This window comes from Tamandua tetradactyla, chromosome 3 (assembly GCF_023851605.1).
Source record: "Tamandua tetradactyla isolate mTamTet1 chromosome 3, mTamTet1.pri, whole genome shotgun sequence".
In the NCBI taxonomy this organism is placed as follows: domain Eukaryota; kingdom Metazoa; phylum Chordata; class Mammalia; order Pilosa; family Myrmecophagidae; genus Tamandua; species Tamandua tetradactyla.
Window position 1 is genome coordinate 216263454 of NC_135329.1, and position 21209 is coordinate 216284662.

The 21209-nt window shown below is 41.2% G+C and overlaps 1 protein-coding gene across 15 annotated transcripts in view; it reads right to left on the bottom strand.

Moving 5' to 3' along the window:
- Positions 1–21209, bottom strand: part of HDAC4 (histone deacetylase 4) — a 410616-nt gene that overhangs the window by 172566 nt on the left and 216841 nt on the right. The gene's annotated exons all lie outside the window — the stretch shown is intronic.

Below are 21209 nucleotides of genomic sequence, written 5' to 3' on the forward strand. Positions count from 1 at the left end.
AAATTCACAGATAAACAGAAGCTGAGAGAGTTTGTTAATAAGAGATGGCCCTGTGAGAACTACTAAAGGGAGTTCTGCTGGTTGAAAAGAAGAGAGAGGAGAGAGAGGCCAGGGTAAGGGTACAGAATTGAAGATACACAAAGGCAATTAAAAGGATAAAAAGAGGAAGAGTAAAAATAGACTTCACAAATAAAAAGAAAAGGATACGTAAAGTAAAACTGCCTTTACTGTAGTAAATTTGTTAATTGAACTCTCCAATCAAAAGATACAGATTGGCAGAATGGAATAAAAAGTATCATCCATCTATATGCTGTCTACAAGAGACTAATTTTAGACCCAAAGATACAAATAGGTTGAAAGTGAAAGGATGGAAAAAGACAAGATATTCCAAGTAAGCAGAAACAAAATCAAAGGAAAAAAGCTAGGGTTGCTATATTAATACGAGAAAACTAGACTTTATTTTTTCATATTAGCATAACATTTTAAATGCAAAAATGCCATAAGAGATAAAGGACACTATATATTAATAAAAGTGACAATTCACCAAGAAGAAATAAGAATCATAAATATTTATGCTCCTAAATCAAAGTGCCTCAAAGTACACGAGGCAAACACCAGTTGAATTGAAGGGAGAAACAGACAACTCTACCGTGACAGTGGTAGATTTCAACACACCACTCTCTCCGATACGTAGAACATCTAAACATCTCAATAAAGAAACAGAGAACCTAAATAACACGATAAATGAACTAAGACCTAACAGACATACATGGGACAATGTACCCCAAAACAGCAGGACACATGTTTTTATCAAGTGCTCATGGAACATTCTCCATAGACCATATAATGGCTCACAAAACAGGCCTTAATAAATTAAAAAATTATACATAGTACTTCCTATAAGCATAATGCAATGAAGCTGGAAATCAATAACCAACGGAGAACTGGAAAATACACAAACATATGGAGGTTAAGCAACATACTCTGAAACAATCAATAGATCAAAGAAGAAATTGCAAGAGAAATCAGTAAATATTTTGAAACAAAAGACAGTAAAGTTTCAAAACCTACAGGATTCAGCAATGGCAGTGCTGAGAGGGAACTTTAAAGCCCTAAAGACCTACATGATAGAGGAAAGAGCTACAAAAAAGGACCTAACTGAAGAACTGGAGAAGAGCAGCAAACTAATTTCACAGCAAGCAAATGTAAAGAAATAACAAGGATTGAGTAGAAACCAACAAAACAGAGATCGAAAAACAGTAGGGAGAATCAAAAGTTGGTTCATTCAGAAGATAAATATAATCAACAAACCTTAGCTAGACTAACAAAGACAAAATGAGAGGAGCTGCAAGTAAAATCAGAAACAAGAGGTGAACATTACTAGAGATCCTGAAGAAATTTTTAAAAAGACTGTGAGAGATTACTATAATCAACTATATGCCAAAAAACTAGACAACTTAGATAAAATGAACAAATTCCCAGAAACACACGAACAATCTACAGTAACTCAAGAAGAAACAGAAGACATCAACGACCCAATCACAAGTAAAGAGATTAAATCAGTCATCAAAAACTTATAACAAAGAAAAGCCAGATGACTTCACAGCTGAATTTAACCACGTGTTCCAAGAAGAATTACAACCATTTCTGTTCAAACTCTTCCAAATATTTGAAAAAGAAGGCACACTACCTAACTCATTCTATGAAGCCACATCACCCTAATACCTAAGCCACATAAAGACACTGAAAACTTCAGTCCAATCTCTCTCACCAACGTACACACAGAAATCCTCAAAAAAAAAAAACTTTTAAATAAAACTCAACAGCATATTGAAAGAATTCTACACTATGACCAAAAGGGTTTTCTTCCAGGTATGCAAGAGTGGTTCAACACATGAAAATCAATTAATGTAAAACACCACATTAATAACTCGAGGGAAAAATCACATGATCCTGTTGATTGACAGAAAAAAGACATTTGAAAAATTCAGCATCTTTGCATGATATAAACACTTCAAAAGATAGGAATTGAAGAAAACTTCCTCAATATCATAAAGGGCATATATGAAAATATCCACAACTAACAAGCATACTCAACAGTGAGAGACAAAGTTTTCCCTCTAAGATCAGGAACAAGACAAGGATGACACTGGCACTGCGGTAACACTGTGCGCTAGGAGTTCTTATTAGAGCTATTAGGCAAGAAAAAGAAACAAAAGGCATCAAATTGCACAGGAAAAAGTAAAACTGTCACTATTTGCACATGACATGATCCACATTAGAAAATCCTGAAAAAATAACAACAAAGAGAACTACTTGAGCTAATAAACAAGTTCAGCCAAGAGGTAGGACACAAAAGCAATATACAAAAATCAACGGTGTTTCTATACACTAGCAATGAGCTATCAGAGGAGATAATCAAGAAAGAAATTCATTTACAATAGCAACTAAAAGAATCAAATATCTAGAAATAAATTTAACCAATGATGCAAAGGACTTGTACACAGACAACTACAAATTATTGCTAAAGGAAATTAGAGAGGAGTGAAACAAGTGGAAAGACATTGTGTTCATGGATTAGAAGGCTAATTGTCATTAAGATATTAACTGTACCAAAATTGATATATAGACTTGATACAATACCAATCAAAAATCAAACTAGACTTAACAGACATTTATAGGACATTACATCCCACAACAGCAGGATACACCTTTTTCTCAAGTGCTCAATGGATCATTCTCAAAGATAGATCACATGCTGGGTCACAAAGCAAGTCTTAACAAATTTAAAAAGATTGAAATCATACACAACACTTTCTCAGATCATAATAGAATGAAGTTGGAAATCAATAATAGGTGGAGTGCAAGAAAATTCACAAATACGTGGAGGCTCAACAACACACTCTTAAACAACGAGTGGGTCAAGGAAGAAATTGCAAGAGAAATTAGTAAATATCTCAAGGCGAATGAAAACAAAAACACAACATATCAAAACCTATGAGACGCAGCAAAGGCAGTGCTAAGAGGGAAATTTATTGCCCTAAATGCCTATATCAGAAAAGAAGAAAAGCCAAAAATGCAGGAATTAACTGTTCACTTGGAAGAACTGGAGAAAGAACAGTAAACTAACTGGAAGATGGCGGCTTAGTAAGACGCGCGGATCTTAGTTTCTTCTCCAGGACACCTACTAGGGGAGTAGAAACGATACAGAAAGCGCCCAAAGCCACAACAGAGATAAAAAAGACAGCGTACCCCATCCTGGAACGGCTGGCTGGCTGAGAGAAGCAGCTCGGGTGAGATCGCCGAGGCGCGCGGGCCTTACCGGGCGGGGTGGCAAGCGGCCGGAGTTACTCCCTTCCCCTTTCCCGGGCCGGCTGGGAGAATAGGAGAGGTGGTCCCCTGAAATCAAGGTGACTGGCGCCCACACCACGCGCAGCCCCCGGACCAACTGAGAGAATTGGATCGGAAACCCCCAGGCCGCGGAGAACGGTGACGGGTGGGGGAGGCCCCTTCCAAACCCGTGACTCCCGGGGAACGTGCACTCTCTCGGGCGGGCCGCTGCCGCTGGCGCCCTTCCGCCACGCTTGTTGCCCAGGGCCGACTAGGAAATTCGGACGGGCTCTTTCCCTGGCTGCGGCGACCAGCAACCCTCCCTGCGTTCGGACACCCTCCCTGCGTTCGGACCCCTGGGCCGGCTCAAGCCGCTTCGGCTAGCGAACCCCTAGGACGGCGAGAGTTTTCCAAAGTTTAAGGTCCCACAGCACCTTTTACTGGTGGGACCCACAGACAAACGTGTGCCACGAGCGCCACCTACTGGGCAGGATAAGAAAAACAGAACCCAGAGATTTCACAGAAAAATATTACAACCTTGCTGGGTCCAACACCAAGAGAAATCTGAATAAATGCCCAGACGCCAGCAGCAGAAGATAACTGTCCACGCTCAAAAGATCGAGAATATGGCTCAGTCAAAGGAACAAACCAATAGCTCAAATGAGACACAAGAGCTGAGACAACTAATGCTGAATATACGAACAGAAATGGAAAACCTCTTCAAAAATGAAATCGATAAATTGAGGGAGGACATGAAGAGGACATGGGCTGAACATAAAGAAGAAATAGAAAAACTGAAAAAACAAATCGCAGAACTTATGGAACTGAAGGATAAAGTAGCAAACATAGAAAAAATAATGGATAGCTACAATGATAGATTTAAAGAGACAGAAGATAGAATTAGTGATTTGGAGGATGGAACATCTGAATTCCAAAAAGAAACAGAAACTATAGGGAAAAGAATGGAAAAATTTGAACAGGGTATCAGGGAACTCAAGGACAATATGAAACGCACAAATATACGTGTTGTGGGTGTCCCAGAAGGAGAAGAGAAGGGAAAAGGAGGAGAAAAACTAATGGAAGAAATTATCACTGAAAATTTCCCAATTCTTATGAAAGACCTAAAATTACAGATCCAAGAAGTGCAGCGCACCCCAAAGAGATTAGACCCAAATAGGCGTTCTCCAAGACACTTACTAGTTAGAATGTCAGAGGTCAAAGAGAAAGAGAAGATCTTGAAAGCAGCAAGAGAAAAACAATCCATTACATACAAGGGAAACCCAATAAGACTTTGTGTAGATTTCTCAGCAGAAACCATGGAAGCTAGAAGACAGTGGGATGATATATTTAAAATACTAAAAGAGAAAAACTGCCAACCAAGACTCCTATATCCAGCAAAATTATCCTTCAAAAATGAGGGAGAAATTAAAACATTCTCAGACAAAAAGTCACTGAGAGAATTTGTGACCAAGAGACCAGCTCTGCAAGAAATACTAAAGGGAGCACTAGAGTCAGAACCGAAAAGACAGAAGAGAGAGGTATGGAGAAGAGTGTAGAAAGAAGGAAAGTCAGATATGATATATATAATACAAAAGGCAAAATGGCAGAGGAAAATATTATCCAAACAGTAATAACGCTAAATGTTAATGGACTGAATTCCCCAATCAAAAGACATAGATTGGCAGAATGGATTAAAAAACAGGATCCTTCTATATGCTGTCTACAGGAAACACATCTTAGACCCAAAGATAAACATAGGTTGAAAGTGAAAGGTTGGGAAAAGATATTTCATGCAAATAACAACCAGAAAAGAGCAGGAGTGGCTATACTAATATCCAACAAATTAGACTTCAAATGTAAAACAGTTAAAAGAGACAAAGAAGGACACTATATACTAATAAAAGGAACAATTAAACAAGAAGACATAACAATCATAAATATTTACGCACCGAATCAGAATGCCCCAAAATACGTGCGGAATATACTGCAAACACTGAAAAGGGAAATAGACTCATATACCATAATAGTTGGAGACTTCAACTCACCACTCTCATCAAGGGACAGAACATCTAGACAGAGGATCAACAAAGAAATAGAGAATCTGAATATTACTATAAATGAACTAGACTTAATAGACATTTATAGGACATTACATCCCACAACAGCAGGATACACCTTTTTCTCAAGTGCTCATGGATCATTCTCAAAGATAGACCATATGCTGGGTCACAAAGCAAGTCTCAACAAATTTAAAAAGATTGAAATCTTACACAACACTTTCTCGGACCATAAAGGAATGATGTTGGAAATCAATAATAGGCAGAGTGCCAGAAAATTCACAAATACGTGGAGGCTCAACAACACACTCCTAAACAACGACTGGGTCAAAGAAGAAATTGCAAGAGAAATTAGCAAATACCTCGAGGCGAATGAAAATGAAAACACAACATATCAAAACTTATGGGACGCAGCAAAGGCAGTGCTAAGAGGGAAATTTATTGCCCTAAATGCCTATATCAGAAAAGAAGAAAAGGCAAAAATTCAGGAATTAACTATCCATTTGGAAGAACTGGAGAAAGAACAGCAACCTAACCCCAAAGTAAGCAAAAGGAAAGAAATAACAAAGATTAGAGCAGAAATAAATGAAATTGAAAACATGAAAACAATAGAGAAAATCAATAAGGCCAGAAGTTGGTTCTATGAGAAAATCAATAAGATTGATGGGCCCTTAGCAAGATTGACAAAAAGAAGAAGAGAGAGGATGCAAATAAATAAGATCAGAAATGGAAGAGGAGACATAACTACTGACCTCACAGAAATAAAGGAGGTAATAACAGGATACTATGAACAACTTTACGCTAATAAATACAACAATTTAGATGAAATGGACGGGTTCCTGGAAAGACATGAACAACCAACTTTGACTCAAGAAGAAATAGATGACCTCAACAAACCAATCACAAGTAAAGAGATTGAATTAGTCATTCAAAAGCTCCCTAAAAAGAAAAGTCCAGGACCAGATGGCTTCACATGTGAATTCTATCAAACATTCCAGAAAGAATTAGTACCAACTCTCCTCAAACTCTTCAAAATAACTGAAGTGGAGGGAAAACTACCTAATTCATTCTATGAAGCCAACATCACCCTCATACCAAAACCAGGCAAAGATATTACAAAAAAAGAAAACTACAGACCAATCTCTCTAATGAATATAGATGCAAAAATCCTCAACAAAATTGTAGCAAATCGTATCCAACAACACATTAAAAGAATTATACATCATGACCAGGTAGGATTCATCCCAGGTATGCAAGGATGGTTCAACATAAGAAAATCAATTAATGTAATACACCATATCAACCCATCAAAGCAGAAAAATCACATGATCATCTCAACTGATGCAGAGAAGGCATCTGACAAGATTCAACATCCTTTCCTGTTGAAAACACTTCAAAAGATAGGAATACAAGGGAACTTCCTTAAAATGATAGAGGGAATATATGAAAAACCCACAGCTAATATCATCCTCAATGGGGAAAAATTGAAAACTTTCCCCCTAAGATCAGGAACAAGACAAGGATGTCCACTATCACCACTGTTATTCAACATTGTGTTGGAGGTTCTAGCCAAAGCAATTAGACAAGAAAAAGAAATACAAGGCATCAAAATTGGAAAGGAAGAAGTAAAACTATCACTGTTTGCAGACGATATGATACTATAGGTCGAAAACCCGGAAAAATCCACAACAAAATTACCAGAGCTAATAAATGAGTACAGCAAAGTAGCAGGTTACAAGATCAACATTCAAAAATCTGTAGCATTTCTATACACTAGTAATGAACAAGCTGAGGGGGAAATCAAGAAACGAATCCCATTTACAATTGCAACTAAAAGAATAAAATACCTAGGAATAAATTTAACTAAAGAGACAAAAAACCTATATAAAGCAAACTACAAAAAACTGCTAAAAGAAATCACAGAAGACCTAAATAGATGGAAGGGCATACCGTGTTCATGGATTGGAAGACTAAATATAATTAAGATGTCAATCCTACCTAAACTGATCTACAGATTCAATGCAATACCAATCAAAATACCAACAACTTATTTTTCAGAATTAGAAAAACCAATAAGCAAATTCATCAGGAAGGGCAGGGTGCCCCTAATTGCTAAAAACATTTTGAGGAAAAAAAACGACGCTGGAGGTCTCGCGATGCCGGACTTTAAGGCATATTATGAAGCCACAGTGGTCAAAACAGCATAGTATTGGCATAAAGATAGATATATTGACCAATGGAATCGAACAGAGTGCTCAGATATAGACCCTCTCATCTATGGACATTTGATCTTTGATAAGGCAGTCAAGCCAAGTCACCTGGGACAGAACAGTCTCTTCAATAAATGGTGCCTAGAGAACTGGATATCCATATGTAAAAGAATGAAAGAAGACCCGTATCTCACACCTTATACAAAAGTTAACTCAAAATGGATCAAAGATCTAAACATTAGGTCTAAGACCATAAAACAGTTAGAAGAAAATGTAGGGAGATATCTTATGAATCTTACAACTGGAGGCGGTTTTATGGACCTTAAACCTAAAGCAAGAACACTGAAGAAAGAAATAAATAAATGGGAGCTCCTCAAAATTAAACACTTTTGTGCATCAAAGAACTTCATCAAGAAAGTAGAAAGACAGCCTACACAATGGGAGACAATATTTGGAAATGACATATCAGATAAAGGTCTAGTATCCAGAATTTATAAAGAGATTGTTCAACTCAACAACAAAAAGACAGCCAACCCAATTACAAAACAGGAAAAAGACTTGAACAGACACCTACCAGAAGAGGAAATACAAATGGCCAAAAGGCACATGAAGAGATGCTCAATGTCCCTGGCCATTAGAGAAATGCAAATCAAAACCACAATGAGATATCATCTCACACCCACCAGAATGGCCATTATCAACAAAACAGAAAATGACAAGTGCTGGAGAGGATGCGGAGAAAGAGGCACACTTATCCACTGTTGGTGGGAATGTCAAATGGTGCAACCACTGTGGAAGGCAGTTTGGCGGTTCCTCAAAAAGCTGAATATAGAATTGCCATACAACCCAGCAATACCATTGCTAGGTATCTACTCAAAGGACTTAAGGGCAAAGACACAAACCGACATTTGCACACCAATGTTTATAGCAGCGTTATTTACAATTGCAAAGAGATGAAAACAGCCAAAATGTCCATCAACAGAAGAATGGCTAAACAAACTGTGGTATATACATACGATGGAATATTATGCAGCTTTAAGACAAGATAAACTTATGAAGCATGTAATAACATGGATGGACCTAGAGAACATTATGCTGAGTGAGTCCAGACAAAAACTAAAGGACAAATACTGTATGGTCCCACTGATGTGAACGGACATTCGAGAATAAAATTGGAATATGTCATTGGTAACAGAGTCCAGCAGGAGTTAGAAACAGGGTAAGATAATGGGTAATTGGAGCTGAAGGGATACAGACTGTGCAACAGGACTAGATACAAAAACTCAAAAATGGACAGCACAATAATACCTAATTGTAAAGTAATCGTGTTAAAACACTGAATGAAGCTGCATCTGAGCTATAGGGTTTTTTTTGTTTTTTTGTTTTGTTTTGTTTTTACTATTATTACTACTTTTATTTCTTTTCTCTATATTAACATTCTATATCTTTTTCTGTTGTGTTGCTAGTTCCTCTAAACTGATGCAAATGTACTAAGAAACGATGATCATGCATCTATGTGATGATGTTAAGAATTATTGTTTGCATATGTAGAATGGTATGATTTCTAAATGTTCTGTTAACTTTTTTTTTCCGTTAATAAAAAAAAAAAAAGATGATTGCATCTCTGTCTGGTGACACCTACTGTGAACTGAGGATATTCCCTTCAACAATGAGAGACATCTCTGCAGTCAGCTGAAAGCTTTAAAAGGAGAAGTGATGATATCAGTAATCACAAGAATTTTCATCTCTACTTCAGTAAGCCAGTTTCTCTTTGGGAATTCTTTGAAAATCTTCATCAGAGCTGCCAATGTGCAGCCTGCCCTATGGAATTTAGATTCATGCATCCCCATGGTAGCATGAGACAATTTTATAAAACTTCATAATGTTTTCAGATATCAGTTCTGTTTCCCTAGAGAACCCTGACTAATAAAGAAGGAAATAATAAAGCATATATATATGAAATGGGAAACATTCATCACATATCAGAGGAGCAACATAATTTTAAAAAATGGTTTTCTGCAAAGACAGTAAAATAGGTAAATTTCTGACAAAAATGATTTAGTAAATGAGAGAAAACGTACAAATAAAAAATATTAGGAATTAAAAGGTTACCTAACTTCGAATATGGCATAATTTAAAAAAATAAAAAGTAACTTTTATGCAAATAAGTTTTAAAACCTATATAAAATAGACATGTCTCTAGAAAAATATAATTTCCAACAATGACAAAAAGTAAACAGCAGAAAAACACTATAATCATAAACTAAATAGAATCAACACCTTAAAATCATCCCATAAAGAAAACTACCAAACCAAGACCAATTTAGAGACAGTTTTATCAACCTTAAAACTAATGGATAATTCAATTTTAAGCAACCACTGTTCAAGAAAATAGGAACGAGAGTACAAAACAGAAACATTACAATCTCAGTCATGAAAAGAGCCACAAATATCCAAAATAAATTATTAGCAAGCTTACTCTAATAAGTCTGTAAAAAAGATAATGACAAAAATCAAGCAGTGGTTATTCCAGATAGGCAAAATCTATAAAACATGTATAAATTTAATTCGCCACACCAATAATCAAAATACGCATACAATAAAATTCAACTGTTATTCATTGTAAAAGCTCTTAGCAAATGAAGAATAAAAGAAAACCTCTTTAACTTGTTAAAGGGCATCTATAGAAAGCCACACTGACCATTGTTCTGAGTGGTTAACCTTGAACAAGACACGATTTCAGCCACACGCCCACAGAGGCACTAGCTGATGGCATTAAAACCCATGAAAAAAGGGAAAAACAAAACTGGAATGATTCAGAGTTTGTGACTGCCAATACAGAAGCCTCTTTCCCTCCACACAAAGAATTACAGAAAATTAACAGAATTCATGAGGGAATTTAACATGGTCGTGTCTAAAATGAATATCAAAAATCAACTGTAAAAAAAAATCAACTGCATTAGTATATTAATTCATAAAGTAGTAGACATTGCTACCTATCATAACTTGCCAAACCCCAACCAAAACCATTCCAGCCAATCCTAAAGAACACCAAGGGCAATTTATAAAATTCCACAAGGGTTCCATGCACTAAGAGTAACTTTCCAGAAACCTACAACCTCCTGATGGGTCCCTGGTCCAGATAAGCCCTGAAACCCAGAGGGCCCAGCCTCTCCAGAACATCAGATAGTTCCATCTTTCTTTACCCCGTATTATCGATAACCTCTTCCAACATGAAAAAGTTAGAATGGCATAGCTCAAACATCCCTAAAGACTGGGAGAAAGATCAAAGGTGATGGTGGAGTTATACAGAGAAGGTAGGGTGAACAAATGAGTATGAGTGCTGAACCACCATACTGATATTTCCTTTAGTTTTCAGTATCTTAGAACAGCTAGAAGGAAAAACCTAAAATTGTGGAATTGTAACCCATTCAAACTCAGAAATCCATTCTACAGCTAATTGTTATGCTGTCCTTGAAATTCCTTGTTTTGTATATACGCTATTTTACACACACAAAAAAAGTGATGACAAAAAAAGACCTTTCTTCTATGCTTCAACGGTCTGGAGCAGTAAAGGAAAGATCTGACGGACGGCAGGGCAGCTCGGACAAACTGGGATCTGCCCTGTAAATGCCTGTTGAACAGTGCTTTAAAAAGAACTGCTTTTTTCTTTGCTTTATACGTATGTTATATAATACAATAAAAAAAGTTTTAAAATAATCAATTACATTTCAATAGAATGTAACAAAAATAGAAAACCTAGTATTTAAAAAAAATACAAGATCCCTACAATTGGATCCAACAAAAGATGTGAGAGACCTTTAAGGATAAAAATTACAAAGTTTTAATGAAGGATATTTTAAATGCTCTAAACAAATGTAGAGACAGACTGTGTCAAAGGACAAGGAGTTACTATCCTAAAGATACTGTTCTCTCCAAATTGATCTTCAGATTCCATGAAAATTATTTTGTGAATTTAACAAACTGATTATAAAGTTACATAAGAGAATAAAGCCCCCAGTAGCCAAGATATTCCTGAGAAGTTAGAAGGGGGTCCTTTCGCAGATTACTTTAAAAAACATAAATTCCTGAATAAATGTTGTAAGCGAACAGTCATTTCTGAAAAAAGATGGAATTCATCTTTATTCTCACAATGGGCCAATGTTAATTCCAAATGGATTAATAATAAAATGTGAAAGGTGATATTTTAAAACTTTTAGAGGGAAAATTGGAAAATATCCTCCTGACCTTGGGAACAGGAAATCTCTCTTAAACAAGATGAAAAAAGCACTTACCACAAAAGACAAAGTTGAAAGATTTGAAAACATTTGAATTAAAAACTTCTGTTCATTCGACATCATTAAGAAGTGGGAGGTGGGGCGCCCCAAGGAGCGGGTCCAGGCATGTGCAGCTGAGGGGCTGGAGAAGGAAGGGTCTTGACTGCACAGACCTGGGTTTGGGCAGGGACTTTAATCAGCCCTCAAGAGTGCCTGTCAAGCGTAGCCACCTCCCCGCTGCCCCCGCAGCCCCCCTTGGCCAGTGGCTCTTGTGAGGACTGAAGCACCCGTGGCAGTGTCCGCTTCCAGAGGCAGCCGGAGGACTCCAGGAGCTCCACTGGACATCACAGCAGAACAGAGAGCTGCGTGGCTTCAGCAAGACCTCCTCTGACTCATGGGTCTCCTGGGCACCCAGACTCCAAACAGTACCTCACTTGCACCCCTCTGCAGATGGTACGATGCATCCATTTCAGTTTGTTTTATACAATCCTCAGGAATTCTTTGACTGAACTGCACGCTCCATATTGCGCCAAGTAGAAAAGCACTGTGATACCAGAATAACGAGTCTGCATAAACTTCTTCAAACTTAAGGACTTAGCTGCCTACGGTGAGCTGATGTGCCCAGGACTGTGCCATGAGAGAATGGGTTTACTCTCTGTACATTTGCAAGATACATTTCATCTGCTGCTAAAACTGTGTATGACAAAGCACTGCCGTAAATTATCGCATACAGACCTTCTGGGTGGAGAGAGTACTAAATAGTTAACATACGTTTTGGTTTATATGTGTGATTTTAAAATTAAAATGTAACTTCCTTCAGAACATTTTTTGGGAGGATGTAGAACCGAGGTATACAATGTTCTGTTGTAAAGAATGGAGCAATCGCCTAAAACAAGGGTAAAAAGAGTAGAATAGGGTACAATCCTTGTTTTAAGATTATAATTCACAAAAATAATAAAAGAATAATAGTTGTATAGATGGTTCTCAGTTGTCTAGTTAAGTATACTGATACTATCTTCTATATCATCTTGATGTTAAGATGAGTTCCCTACAAGAATTAATCTTAATTTTATACTTCCCTATAAGACAATAAGCCATGCTAATTAAACCGAAGAAGGATATATTCTACTGGGTATTCTCAAGTGTCAGCTTAAAATTGGCAATTGAATAGAAGCAAAATTACAAGTAAAGGAAATCAAAGTCTTCTTTGCATATACTGTAAAAAAGGAAACATGATCCCCTTAAATCAAAAGCTCTCTTTGGAATGAGCAATGTGGGTGTCTGTAAATTCTGGAAATTTCTTTCAATTCATAATAAACTAGATACTGCTGATCTTTCCTTTTCCCTCTTCTGTAAGCTTTCTGCACCCATGCACACCATTTTTTTTCCTGTGCGCACTTTCTGATACTTCATTTTCTGCATTATCTTGAGAAAGATGGTAAGACAAGAGAGTGCTTGCTAACCAGAAATTAAAGTTTCAGGTAGTGTTTTATCATTAGAAAAAGTGAAAAGCCTAAAAACCAAGAAGACAATTAATACATACAATTGACAAAGTTACTAGATAAAGGTTTTGTATCACCAGTAAGAAAAGGATAATTCAAAAGAAGAATGGCGAAACATGAATAAGCTTTTCACCAGAAGGGGACCCGTAATGGCAGGGAAAGAAAGATGAAATCCTCATCAAACTCTCAGCAGAAGAGGGTGGACTGGAGCCAGGGCCCCACCCAGATCCGACCATCCGGTGTGCTGCTGAGGCCACGTGGCCTGGAGGTGGAGAGGCAGCAGCAGAGAGAAGGAGCCCTCTGGAGAACAGCTGCTCTGTCTGAAGGACTCCACGGCCCAGCTGTTTCACTCCTAGGAACATCCACACTTGGGGAGTTTTTGTTCATGCTTACAAGGAGATAGTTCAAGAATACTGATAACTGTATCAACTCAAAACAGCCCAAATACACATCAACAGGGGACGAGGTAAACTATAATATGATCATGTGTAATTGTATTTAGCACTGAAATGAATTACACCTACTTGGAATGACATGAACAAATCTCAGAAATGACACTGAGTTAAAAAAACAAACAAGCTATGGACTATAGTAGTGTGATAGCACTTTTATAAAGTTCAAAAAGTAAGTAAAAGTAATGAATATGCTGCTTGAGAAAGTACATACATAGCAAAACAAATTTTTAAAAGGTAGCAAGTCAGTAATAACTACGACATAGAGGATAAGGTGATGTTACGTTGGCTCCTTCACTGGAAATTCATGCCTCCACTCAGACCTGTGAGCACAAAAGCTGGGACGTCCCTGAAATCAGTCTGAATTCAATCAGCCTAGGAAAATGTCCTACTCCACTTTCTACCAACTGCAATTCCTTTGGGGTCTCTAGGCCCTCAGATAAAACCGGAAGGTGTGACAGTTCAGGGAGGCAGACTGAATTCAGAATTCTACCATCTTAACTTCTTATTAGCACAGTCCACTCAACATGTGCCACGAGGACAGAGCACACGCAGTGACCAGTGGTGCTGCTCTCTCATTAGAGTCCACTCAACATGTGCCACGAGGACAGAGCACACGCAGTGACCAGTGGTGCTGCTCTCTCATTAGAGTCCACTCAACATGTGTCACGAGGACAGAGCACACACAGTGACCAGTGGTGCTGCTCTCTCATTACACAGTCCACTCGATGTGTGTGAAGTGAAGGGATGCACACATAGTGACCAATGGTGCTGCTCTGCAGGAAGTGGCCAGCTGCAGGCACTGGCCATCCCCACCTAACAGCACACACCTGTCCTTGCCTTTGAAGGGGAAAGCAGAGAGGAATGAACACACCCAGGCACAGAGAGACCAGCAGAATATTCACAGAGCTCTCCTACAAGACAGAAGGCCTTTTTCATTTACGCAAGTAGTCAGAAAAGGGGGCAGACACTGGTTTGTCATCTGTCTATAAAATATTTCTTGAAAGGCTAGATGAAAAATGCTCAAGGCCACACAATTAGTCCACATGATGAAATCACCAAGTTTTAATGCTCTAAAGTCACTCTGTTGCAAAAATAAATAATTTAAATTTCAGTTTAAAATGACCTATTCAGGGTGGGCCACGGTGGCTCAGCAGGCAAGAACGCTTGCCTGCCATGCCAGAGGACCTGGGTTCGATCCCCGGTGCCTGCCCATGTTAAAAAAAAAAAAAAAAAAAAAAAAGACCTATTAAAAATGAACTTACAATGAAAATTCCTGACAAAAGGAAATATACTGTTTGTTTCATATAAATTTCAGACATGGATAAAGGAATTGTTGCGTTCACAACACAAAATCTCCAAGCAGTGTGAGGTCCAGCTCTCTGGACACTGAGGGAGACCCTGAGGGACCAGGAGCCCACAGGCATTCTGCTTGGCCAGAGGACACAAGAGAAAGGCCAGTAACATCTGCACATGTAACTCCACCCCCATGTGACTCCTCCCTCCCATGACTCCTTCTCCCATGTGACTCCTCCCCTCATGTGACACCTCCTCTCCCATGTGACTCCTCCCTCCCGTGACTCCTTCCATGTGACTCCTCCTGCTGTATGACTCTGCCCCCTTTGTGACTCCTCCTCTCCCATGTGACTCCTCCTCTCCCATGTGACTCCTCCCCGTGTGACTGCCCTATGTGACTCCTCCTCTCCCATGACTCCTCCCACTGTGATTCCTCCTGCTGTGTAACTCCTCCCCCATGTGACTCCTCCTCTCCCATGTGACTCCTCCTCTCCCGTGTAACTACCCGCTCCTGTGAGAACTCTCACTGTGTGAACTCCTCCTTCCTGCACCAAAACGCCTCCTCTATGTGTGAACTCCTCCTGCTTTGGGAATGAGTGAACTGAAGGTCCAGGAGGTCTACAGGTCCACAGAGGTCCAGGAAGAGAAGCCCAGTGCAGTGTGTAGGTGCCTTTACCTTCAGAACGAACATTTAAGGAATTGCTTCTTGAAATGGGCACAGGCTAAAGGAACTTATCCCACTCCCATCTAAAACACCATGCTAATAGCCAATAAAAATATATATATAAAAACGACAAATGGTCTCGCAAAAAAACAGACTAAGCAGGCAGACAAGAGCCATAGCACTGTGGATGTGGCTTGGCAGACGAGAGGGTTCAAGTGGTGCTGGGAGCCGGAAGCCAGGATGGCCCGGGGTCCCTTGATGCTGGGGAAGGCAGCTCCATATCCAGCAGTTAGACCCCAGAGCAGGGGCTATGCCTCCCCAGCTCCCCACCCCCAAACCTCCAGGCACCAGGACTTCAGGCTGAGGGCTGGGTAGAGGTGAGGCGTGTGGAGCCAAGCTGGTCTTTCTCGGGAGGAGTGGACAGGGTCCACTCTAGGGAAACGGAAAAGGCTCAGGGAAAAGAACAACAGCTAAGGCAACTGGGACACGCTGAAATGCCAGGTCCCTGCCCATTCCCCATTCCCCAAGGGTTTAAGCCTCGCTCTTAGAAATTACTGAACACCTGGGATTACCAACATTTAGGTAAGCCTCTAATTTGAAAATCCAAGAGAAATGTTCTCCTCGCAGCCTGTGGAACTTTCTGATTCCAGCTGCTACTTTGTTCAAGCGCTTACTGTTGGCCTGCTCCCCCGTTGCTCCACAGAATGAAGGGGTGGGTGGTGAGGCACACATTTGTGCTGCTCTCCTGGATCTCCCCAGAACCCAGAAAGCGCCAGGACAGACTGGTGGTCACAAGGCCTGGGGGATGGGGCGAGGAGCTCGCCAGTCCCATGCCGCCCAGAAGGCCCTGCAAAGCTGGGGCCATGAGGGGCTTACAGGCCCCAATGGACCAGACACTCATTCGGCAGAAGTGCTGTCACCTCCCCCATGGTGGAGGTGTAAGGTGAGCGGGGCCAGATGTGAGCCTGAGCGTGTGCACCTCGGGGCCACGCCATGCCCAGTGCCCCCGTGCCTGCTTGCTGGAGACTAGAGGGAATTCAGCCTCTCGCCTGGGCACCTGCCTCTCCAGAGGATTCTGGATGCCCCACATTCACCTCAACACACCTGCTGCTGACCTGGCATTCCCTTGGATTCAGAAGGCCACCTGTTTCCCAGTCCAATGAGCCTCTGCCCACCTGTGTGTTTCTCCAGCACAGTGAGGGCCCTGATAATTTTCCCCAATTCCAGCAACAAAACATCTGATGTGCATATACTAGGAAACCAGCCTCAGACTGAGAGGAAAAAGAAACAAGGTGAGTCCTTGGAATCAAACAGCCGATATTCTGCACATAGTCTGACGTGAAAACCGAATGCTCGTTCACGGAACGAGTACTGACTGACCCCCGTGGTGCCGAGCATTCTTCTAGAACCTCTTCTGGAGTCTGCGCGAACAAACAGAAAGGGGCTCACCTTCCCTGGAGCTTATGATCTAGGGCGGAGGATGGCAACAATGAACCAAAGGATGAGTCAACCATGTGGCAAGCACTACAGAGACAACCAAGCCACAGAGAAATAGAGAGATCTGCCTGAGGTCACTTGGACAGGGGGTGGGAGAGCCGAGTCCGGCCTACAAAGAGATAACAAGATCCCCAGACTCCTACACTGCAACCAGACTGAAGGAGGCAAGGACAGAAGCAAGAGGTGAGCAGGGAGACCCGTGCAATGTCCAGACACTCCTGGTTGGACCAGGGTGATACCGGTGGAGGTGGGGAAAAGTGGCCAAGGTCTGTACTTAGTTTAATAACTTTATTGAAGAATATTTTGCATACCTTATAATCCACTCTTTCCTAGTATTCAACTCACTGATCTTTAGTAAACTGACAAAGTTTTGCAACCATCACCATGAATTAGCTTTAGACCATTTTCATCACTCCCATGATTCCTTCTTCTGCACATATTTCAAAGGGGTCCCTGATGAATGTGCTAAGAGGCTGAACGTGGACATGAGAGAAAGAGAAGTCCGGTGGCTCAGCATTACTTGAGTTGGGGAACACCACGGGAGAAGGAGGCTTCTGGGGAAAGATGAGGAGTCTGGTTTGGGACATGTCAACTTTAAGATGTCAATTAAGCATACTTTAGATCAGGATCTAGAGCCGAGTTGGCTATTGGAGTCCAAATGCAGGTAGGAGATGTAAACTGGAGACAGAAATTTGAACAGCATTAGCATAAAGAGGTATTTTGAGTCATGATTCTATGAGACAAGATAAATGATACCACCAAGGAATGAGTCAAGAGAAAGGAGATGGCGTCTGTCCAAGGACAAGTCCTGGGGGTGGTCCCACACTGAGAGGTCGGAGACAAGAGGACAGACCTGCAGAGGAGCCCCTGGGCAGTGGTCAAGGCTGTGGGAAGAACACCAGGTGCATGTGGAGTTCTAGAGCAAAGCACTCAACAAGAGGGTGGTCCACCACAGCCAGTGGCGGCAAGAGACGATGCCAGGTCAGGGCTGAGGCATGGCATGAATTCTGGTGAACATCGAAATAGGGTATAAGCAGCAGCCAAGGAAAGCTGGTCTGCATCCCTGAAAGCTGGGCTCAACTTTAGGGACCTGCAGACCACCAGAAAGGTGTGGCCCCAAGCCAAACTGCACTCCCTCCTCTGATCTGGGAAGGTCCGAGGATAAATGGCAGCCACACCAAATTTGAGGGTTCCAGATGGGTCAGCTGAAGGTGTAGAGATGAAGCACAGACCACCTGGACTCCATCTTTCTTCTCAGGATCAACACTAATGGCAGTGTACTGCTTTGCTAAAGCTACTGGAATGCAACATGCCACAAATGGAAAGGCTTTTAAAAAGGGGATTTATTAAGCTGCAAGCTTACAGGTCTAAGGCCAGAAAAATGTCCAAACCAAGACATCCAGAGAAATCTACCTTGACTCAAGAACGGCCAGTAGGTATGGAGCACCTGTGTCCGCTGGAAAGGCCCACGGAGACATCTGCTGGCTCTCTACCCCGGCTTTTCATTTCAAAGCACTTCCCTGGGAGTGTTTTCCTTCTGCATCTCCAGAGGTCTCTGGTCTTCTCACTTTGGGAGCAACTGTTCTCCAAGTGCCTGCATCTGAGATTTCTTCAAAATGTTTCCCCTTTTAAAGGACTCCCATAAACTAATCAAGACCTACCTTGAATTCGTGGAGTCACATCTCCATCTAATCAAAAGGGCACAGCCAAAAAAAACAAAAGGGTACAGCCACAACTGGGTTTGTCACATCTCCAAGGGCACAATCCAAAGTTTCCCAGCCTAAACAATAGGTCTGGCAACACAAAACCGGATCAGGATTAAAACATGGATTTTCTGGGGTACATATAGTTTCAAACTGGCGTAGGCAGCAATGCCGGGAGGCTCCCCCACAGCAAAGAAAACCAAAAACAAGAACTCCACAACCCAACTGGCCACACACAGACTGGCGTGACTGCTCACAGCTACCAGCTCAGCACAGGGCAATGAGCACAAGTCTGAGATGGGGCCATCACAGAATACAGAAGCATGCATATGTTCTTATATGAATGATACACACATATATACATATTACACATATATTACATACACATGTAATATGTATGATGAAAATTCTGTTCAAGAACAAAAAATGGAATATTCTCCCTAAAACACTGGCTTTATAAGACTCTCAGAACCTTCCGGCCCCCGTAACACATAGCTTCCATATCAGTACTAGTTAGCGAGACTAGCATTCCTGAGCCCTGAGCTAGGGGTGTCTGCGGAATTAACCCACACACTCGCAGGCACCTTGGGGAGAGCCCCTTGCCCATGGCATCACCCTCAAATGAGTGCTCTGAAGCCCGCACTGGCTGGGCTCTGAATCCCTGAGAAGCGAGACCTTCTGGAGAAGCGAGGATGCCACGTTGCTGCAGACTCACAGGGTGAATGCGCAATTTCTCTTCTGAAGCAGTACCCTGAGGAAAGGGCACCCCGATGTTTCCTTGCATGGGGGTGAATCTCCTTCGGCATCAGCTTCCTGGCCTCATTCAGGCCTTCCATGCATCCACCTCTGAGCCCTCATCCTACTGGTCAACGTGGATTAGAAGGGCAGGTGTCACCCTGCCTCTTTCCATGCTGTGCCCAGATCACGGGAGCGCCAGGTCTGTGACTGCAGCTCCCCACCCCAGGAGAAAGCCAGCAGAGGTGCAGGCCAAGATTCAGTGAGGTAACTCCAGCTGAGCTGGGGCTCAGCGCCAGGCAGCACTGCCCATGGATGTATGGGACACAGTCCAGTACTGGCACCCCGGGTGAGGACAGTGCTTCCCTGTTGCCATACACTCCCTTGGTTAACTGTCTAAGCAGCTTCAAAGCCTGCCCATGAAGGGGTTTCTTCCTGAGCTACCCCAGAGCCTCAACACTTTCTAAATGACACCAACACTGGTTTGAGAAATAAACAAGTAAGTAGCAAAAGAGTCATTTACAAAAGCATCCCGTTTCATGCCATTTCCTCTTCTCTCCTAATCCCACTTAGAATGGGCAGACCCAAGTCTGCATCTAGACAAAGGGGCCCACCCACAACTGGGTGGGTCGTATCTCCACGGAAACAACCTAATCAAAAGGTCCCACCCAAACAGTAGGTCTGCCCCCACAAGACTGGATGAGAATTAAGAAACATAGCTTTTCTGCGGTACAAAACAGTTTCAAATCAGCACAGAAGATACACACAATCTGGTGTGACTTCCCTCTAGTACACGTTTAAAAACCAAGAAGCTCTATTAAATAGCAATCCGAAATTACTGAACTTATTATGGACGTTAAAGAAGCAAAACTTTTCTTAACAGATAACTTACATGGTTTTTAACTTTGCAGTAACATGCTAAATCAACAATACAATAAGCTCTATTCAAAGATGTATCACAAATCTGACTCTAACAGAAGATGGCCCTCTCCCTTCCCAGCCTTAAACACATACGTGGCTCTGAACATGCCAACATTTGGTAGATCTAATGAGCTCTCGCCCAAGGTATTAGGGCTGCTCCAGCTGGACACAAGTGAAGTTCTTTAGAAACTCATGCAAGACCTTATTTCGATTTTCCTGACTTTGGTGACATATGCATGGTGCCATGTTAGAGGAACTGTGCACGCAGCGATTCCCATGGGCCGGCTGAGGAAGTGTCTGGAGGTGGCAGCACCATCTGCACTCCTGGGCTTCTCTGAGTTAATGATAAAGCAAGTGTTATATATTTTTCTCCTGCTCCCTATTTTAGAACTTTCCTTAAAGCTCTTTGAAAATAGTTTTAAAAATGTTTCCCATTTGCTCTATTATCGCCCAATAAGAAAAACTGTCTTCTGGAAGTATCTGTAAGCCCAAATTGAGCAAGAGCTCCAAATAAAAACCCTGGCATGAAGTTTTAACTTGGCTCTCAAGAGGCACACAACTGTGC